Raw genomic sequence first — 7,840 nt, 5'->3', positions numbered from 1 at the left:
GGTGGTATTAGCTATTCCTTGGTTTTGAAGGATTTTGAAGAATAGTCATTCCATAGGAATGGCTATTCTTTGGATCATTTTTCAACCAAACAAAAAAACCAAAATTCCTTGAGAATAAAAAGGGAATGGCTTAGCCATTCCCCCAACCAAACATGCTATGAGTGAATTTCTAATCCTTGCAGATGTCTTTTTAGTGTTTTGTAGGGCTGTTTTCTTGGCTGAAGGAGATTGAATTTCTCCTGATGCTTTTAGCTCTTCAAAAAGAAAAAACAAAAGATGAAGAAGAAAAAGAGGAAGGTCGGGCTAGGGCTAGGATAATTTGGGGGGAAAAAAAGTTATAACTTTCCCTTTGCAAAGGGAAAGTTAGATTGCATCCATGAGCAATGGGAATCACATTCCCTTTGGTCATTGTAAACACATTGCAATGGGAAGACATTCCCTTGAGTTTTTCTTGTAACAAACGCTGGGATGTCTTTACGTCCAATTAAATTGCAGGGAAAGTGTCCCACATGCAACATACCAAACGCCCCCTTAAAGATCTATTGATACATTCTTGCAAATTTCCCTCAAATCTATCGATACATGTGTCAATGTATTGATAGAAATTTAATAAAATGCTCTCTACCTTAATTCTATCTGTAAATTGGGAAAATTTATCGATATATTTTTCACAAAATGTCTCCCTTCACAAATCTGTCGTTATATTTGATAGATGTATCAATAGAATTTCAACAAAATGCTTCCCCAATGCTTTCTGCCAAGAATGTATAGATAAATTTACAAATCTATCTATACATTTTCTCCAGAATGACAATTGTTTACACTTCTAACTGCTTAACTCAAAATTTAAACTTCCAAAATCATTTCCTGCTTCAACATTCACCTTAATGCATCTAGTATGTACCATATTAACCAATATTCAAGGCCAAAACTTATCAACACATAGCTTAATGTCTTAACCACATTGAAAGTATGAAATTTCATCATTCAAAGTCTTCAAACACTTAGTCATTCATTCATATATTATGTACATATATTTAAGTCTTATAGCAAGTCATCAAATGGCTCAACACAAGTCATGCATAACCTCAGTCCAAGCTAGGGGTGTTACCATCCCTATTGGTTAAACCATCATTTTTTTCTGATGGGAAGAGATGGAGAAAGAGAAAGAGAGTAAAGGCAAAAGGCGGGACAAAGGGAAAAAGACGAAGAGATGAGGACAGGGAAAAACGGGGGAGCGTGGTTCCTTGCTGACTGGAAAAAGGAAGAAAAAAAAAAGGCAGGACAAGAAATATGTGTTTAGTCCTTTTGCTTTTACTTTCTTCTTGAAATTTCAATTTTTTTCTTGATTTCTATTTTTGTTTATCTCTCTTTTGTTTTTCTTCATTTAATAATTTGTTTTCTTGTGGTTTTTGAATCCTCCTTTTGCTCATCTCAAATGAAACTTTTAGGAGAAAAAAAGAACGTAGGGGTCATTTGGCTGTTACAACAGAGGTACCTTGCATTTTTTTATCTTTCTTTAACTTAGAATATTTAGCATGTATTGAGTGGTGTCAGCCAAACAAAAAAGACATATATAATTAGGTCCACTGATGCAAAAAAGGCTAGAGCAGTCTCCTATTAGATGAATCATCAAGAAACAATAAACAATTATTAATTATGGTCTTTAGAAAATATATTAGAGTGATTTGATACATTAATTTTTTTTACATTATATAACATATGTAATTGAGTTGTGTTGTTTCTATCTACTGGCAAGTCAATTTGGTGCACAAAGTGACGAGGTTGATAAGCAAGATCTTCCATGTGACTTACATGAATTTGTGCAAATATTACATTAATTGAGAATAAGTTATGTTTAAATTTTTTTTGTTGAATTTAAAGTTAAATTTAAGTAAACGAATATTAGCATATGATTTATAATTATTTAGAGGAAAAGTTGAGCAATAATATTACTATTGCGAGGATTTATCAATTCAGCTTGAAAAAAATGCAAAATCATTAAAGTGATGATGTTGAGTTGAATTGCCGGTCATCAATCCAGCATTCCCTGCAAAATAATTATTGGAAACGGCTGCAGAGAAAGTTGTAAAATTTATTTGTATTCTATTGGAAACAACATTCTTTGAATTGAGATCGCAATCAACAGTCATTGGTTCAACCAAAATTGTTTCCAATTCACCTTGAGCATTTATAATCGAATAAATTGTCACATGCCCAGCACTAGGCACATCAATAACATTGAATGTGTCATTAGATTGTTGGGTATAAGAAAATAATCCAGGGCTTTTACTTGTGATAATATTTGTGTCATTTGATTGAGGTAAACAACGATTACCTCACACAAGAAGTGGAGTGTTACTATCAAATATAAGTGCACAGGGGTTAGCATTCTTCCGAACCTTAGAATTTTTTTTAGCTCTCAATATCTTCAACATATTGCTTCTATTTTGCCTTGCTTGACTTAGTTTATTCATGACTATCAGCTTGCCTAAAATTTAAGGAAGAAAAATAAGATAAACAGTACAGGCAAGAGTTACAGATAAGAGGTTAAGCACACATGCAACTTTAATAAACATATATTGGTTTTGATAATTATACCAAGCTGCAGAAAATGATGCTAACTTTAAATAAACAAATCAACAAACAAACAGGGAAGATAGCAAATTAATAAGTTGTAAATTAAAAGCAAAGTAAACGAGGACACTTTTATAGTTTGTGCTGCTAGCCTCTATTAATGGTAAATTTTAAATTAACGAACAATCTGAAAAATAATAAGCAAACATTAAATGACATTAATATCGAGATAGGAGCATTTAAATCTAAGCAAATTGTGAAAATAAATTATAAAAAGTAAGAAAATAAGTCAAATAATATTTACAATGTAATAAATTAGATTGCAAATTAGTCAAAATGATAGAATGGAAAAAAAAGAAGCTACACATGATGTGAACAAAATACATACAAAACAGAATAGATAAAATAATATAGAAACTTTGGACAAATAACAGAATACCATATGCTGCTTAGCAGTCAATAATCAACACATTACTCAAAATAGAATCATACTACACAATTTGACAGAGTAACTTCAAATGGAATAAAAATTTGGATGATAAACATCAGTTAACAATCATATAAAACAAAAAAAATTAAATTTATAAGAACATTTTTTTTTTCTTAGCAAACCATTAGGGGGCAAATTTGAGTCAACCATTAGATACATGAATTCCAAAGATTAATCCAACATCGATGTCAAGTAAACAGTTTTTTTCTATATTCCTAAACAATTAAGCCAACAAAACATGGTGAACAATTTTAAAAAAAATTTTTCTATACATGCAAATCATACATTGTTAAGCCAAATTTCGATCATATATATGAGGAAATAATCAAATAACACAGAGAACAATTTTAAATTTATAACAGAATAAGGTTTTTTTTGGCATACTACCAGACAAAAAATTTAACCCAAGGATGAAATGCATGAATTCCTAAGATTAACTGAATATCCATGTTAACTACACAGTTATTTTTTATCTTGCTAAACAGAATCTTGTTATGGGTAAATGATAAAAGATATTTCACAGTAAATTTAAATCATGCACAATGATAAACCGAAGAACTAGAGACAATAGAATCAATATTTGTTTAAGGAACTTTAATATAGAAACAATGGACAAATGACAGTATAGTACCTGATGGCCATGATAGACACAGCACTCCGAACAAAAGCACAACAATGAACATAATAGAGTAATGCTAAAAGGGATGGAAACGATGAATTGCTGACTAAAATTTGACTATAAATATCAGCTAATGATCGCACAACACGAAAAACAGTTTTAAAAAAAGCAATATCTATAAGTGTTGATTTAAAAAAAGTAAATTAATAAACGAAAAAAAACATAAGAGAAAATAAAATGCAACAATTCAAAAGAAAAGTAACTAGGAACACTTTACAATATATGCTGGTATCCTAACTAAACAGTTCACAAATTGCAACATTTTAAAAGAAGACTAAATTAGGCCAACATTAGTATAGCAAGATTTGACTTACAAATTCAACAATAAGATAAACCATAAAATATATATAAGACATAATGGCTAACACAAAACATAATGTAATGTTGAACTTAACCTTTTTTCAATTAAACAAAAAAATGATAAAAAAAATTAGTTACAAAAACATATGAACAATGAAAATAGAGTAAATGGAAAAACTATAACGAATATAGTAGTTGAAGAAAATCAACTTAAATCTAGAAAATAAAGTAAATATACAAACACGCAAAGCATTATTCAACAATAAGACAAAGCATGAAAGACGTATAAAGCACAATTATTAAGCATAAACAAAGTCTGATAGAAAACTTAAGGTTATTGCATTTAAATTAATTAATATTAATCAAGTTATCTTAACTTTGAACACCATTAAATAGTGAATTGTACCCAAAAAAAAAAACCACACCAAAACCACTACAGAGTTTAAAAAACCAAAATTTAAAGCCAATGTCATGTTTCAGCTCAACTCAACAATCAGACGAAAGACTCATAATTTTTGAAAAAAAAAAGAATATCTTTTGAACACCGTCAAGTAGAAAACGTAATTCAAAAAACATGTGTATCATATTATACAGACTTATTCTACAAATAAAGGAAAAAATTAAACAATTAAATAAACATAAAACACATATAAGGCACAATGAGTAAGCCTAAATAGAAAATGATGCTAAACTAAACTTTATTTTGGTAAGCATAATAATATTCTATAAACACAACACATAATTAGCATGAAACTCATATAAGTAACAATAAATACCCTCAATCAAAACCTGATGGAAAACTTAACCTCACCTCAATAATCAAATTTTTTTATCCAAGTCTCCTGCAAAGCAAAAAAAAGAAAAAAAATAAACTATAAAAACTTAAATTAATCAACATTAATCAATAGGTTTAAAGTGTAAACACCATAAACCAAAAAATTCAGGCAAAAAAAATTCCATTCTAAAAGCATAATAATGTTGACAAAATCAAGATTTACAACCAATGACATATTTCAACTCCAATTGAAGAAACAGATGAAGCATTTTTTATTTTACAAAAAGACATCTTTTTACTACCATCAAGTAGAAAACATTAGCAAAAAAAGGTGCATATTATGTACTACAAACAAAACAAATTTGATTGACCAATAAAGCAAAGCACTAAACACGAATAAAGCACCATCAATAACTGCAAACTGAATATAATGCTAGATACATTTATTCAAACTTATAACTCTAGTATTCCCTTAAGTTCAAGATCCCCTTTCTACAATTAAAATATGATAGCATCAAAAGAAATATGAGTTGTGGTCTATTAATGGAATCTTTACCATCAAGTGATGCTACAGATCACTAAACACTAAAGGCATAGAAACAAAAATATCAAGATGAAATATGAGATATTGAATGTTCAAGGATGACTTGATAAATCAATAAAAATGGACACATAGTTTTGTATTTGGTAGTCAATATCAAGATGAACAACTGCTATTAGATTCAAGTTCAACAAATATGTGGTCAGCCCAATCAACTTATTTTGGTAAGCATAATAATGTTTTATGAACACAACAGATAATTAGCACAAAACATACATAAGTGAGAATAAATAATCATAAACAAAACTTGATGGAAAACTTAACCTTTCCTGAATAATTGATATCTTTATCTAAGTCTCCTACTAAACAAAAAAATAGAGAACAAATTAATTGCAAAAACTTAAATTAATCAATACGAATCAATAGGTCTACAATGTGAACACCATAAAATAGCGAATTCAGGTAAAAAAAAATTTCATTCCGAAAGCATGATAATGTTGATTGAACCAACATTTACAACCAATGACATACTTCAACTGCAACTCAAGAAACAGATGAAACATTTTTTATTTTATAAAAGACATCTTTTAACCACCATCAAGTAGAAAACATAAGCCAAAAAAATGCGTACTATGTTGCACAAACAAAACAAATACCATTGAACAATAGAGCAAAGCACTAAACACAAATAAGGCACAATCAATAACTGCAAACTGAATCTCAGGCTACATACATTTATGCAAAATATTAAAAGCAAAGGTAGAAGTTAGATACATTTATCCAAAGCTTGAGTAATATTTTTTTTAGAAAATATATGACTGATTTGTTTTTCTCATGTATGGTAAACCACATTATAGATTATATGACGAATCATTAGAGCACTTACTTCTAGAATATAAAAACTTTACCTTCATAAACTCTACCTTATTCTATTTCAAAAAGAAAAAAAGTCTAGTTTATTCAGTAAAAGGTTAGGTTACAAATGCAAACTTATAACCCTAGTTTTCCATTAAATTGAAGATTCGTTTTCTTCAATTAAAACAGAATAGCATCAAAAGAAATATCAGTTGTAGTGAATTAATGTAATCTTCACCATCAAATGATGCTACAGATGACTAAACACTAAAGGCATAGAAACTAAAATATCCAGATGAAAAATGAGATTTTGAATCTTCAAGAATGACTTGATAAATTAGTAAAAAGAAAGAGATATTTCTGCACTTTGTAGTCAATATCAAGATGCACTACTACTACTAGATTCAAATTAGTCAAATATTTGCTCAACCGAATCAACTTATGTCCTATTCTTAAACATGCAATAAATTTTCAAATCGGATTATGAAAACTATCAATAAGAGTTTAAAGTTTGTACAAACACAAAACATACAAGCGGTGTAAAAAAATACAAGAAGATATAAAAGCAGAGATGGTGAAAGAGGAAAAATACTCAAAGGAGATAAACAGTGTTAGACTTTAAAAGGCGAAATTCAAGTAGTAAACACAAGCACGCATAAAAGCATAGATGGTAAAAGAAAAAAGGCAAACAGAAGGAAGAAGAAAATGAAAGACTGAAAATACCTCATTAAGCTTATAAAACCTCCCAAACAATCCTAGTAAGGACAAGTAAAGACCCATGATTGACATCGAGAAGACAAGATTAAAAGAGCAAAACACAGCACCAAATTCAGGCAAGCCACGTCAATAGGCCATACAAATTTAAAGCTGTTGGGTACAAATCCCCATAAACCTAAAACTCAAGCATCACTGGAGAAAGACAAAAAGAACAGGGGAAATGAAGGAAAGAATGAGGCGAATACAAAAAAAAACTTAAAAGTAGGTGAAAAATGATGCTCGTATGCGGGTCACCTAAGGCAGACCAAACTCTTCAAAACCTCTTCAAATTATTATCTATTAAACTGATTCGAGCATGTGGCCCGCACCAAAGACCTTAAAGCCCAGCTCAAAACATTACTTAAATGCCCACCTAGATAATGATTTGGGCATATAGCCGACCTGGATAATGATTCGGGGCATGTCGCCTGCACCAAAGACCTTAAAGCCCAGCTCAAAACATCACTTAAATGCCCGCCTCGCCAACTCAAAATAATCACGTGCCTAACATAATAAAGAGGTATAGGAAAATGTCACTTGTCAACCTCTGGAAAGCTCTCAAAGATTTGTTTTAACATAGAGGTATAGATTTGTAATCATCGATTAGCTATCTAAACCCTTAGCCCAAGTTCACGACCCGGCCTGCTTCATTTGATTAGATTATTTTATTAATAAATAATATTTTTTATTTAATCTCTTTTCTTGAAAAAAAAAAAACTGATATCATTTCATTTCATTAACATTACAAAAAGATGCATCCTGAAGGGAGGACATTCAACCTCCATGCATCCACCAAGAAACAGATCTGTAGAAAAACAAACAAAACAAAACAATCTGCAGAGACTAAACCACCCAGCATACCCCACA

The 7,840-nt window shown here is 30.2% G+C and overlaps 1 long non-coding RNA gene across 1 annotated transcript; it reads right to left on the bottom strand.

The window, feature by feature from the left end:
• On the bottom strand, positions 2,157–7,227 carry LOC18608725. Its single transcript, XR_001926317.1, has 3 exons — positions 6,941–7,227; positions 4,858–4,888; positions 2,157–2,491 (listed from the first exon to the last, which is right to left on the bottom strand). It is a non-coding gene; the product is annotated as an uncharacterized LOC18608725 (long non-coding RNA).

The sequence above is a fragment of the Theobroma cacao genome, chromosome 2 (assembly GCF_000208745.1).
Source record: "Theobroma cacao cultivar B97-61/B2 chromosome 2, Criollo_cocoa_genome_V2, whole genome shotgun sequence".
Taxonomy (NCBI): domain Eukaryota; kingdom Viridiplantae; phylum Streptophyta; class Magnoliopsida; order Malvales; family Malvaceae; genus Theobroma; species Theobroma cacao.
This window is presented reverse-complemented; position numbering and strand designations above follow the sequence as displayed.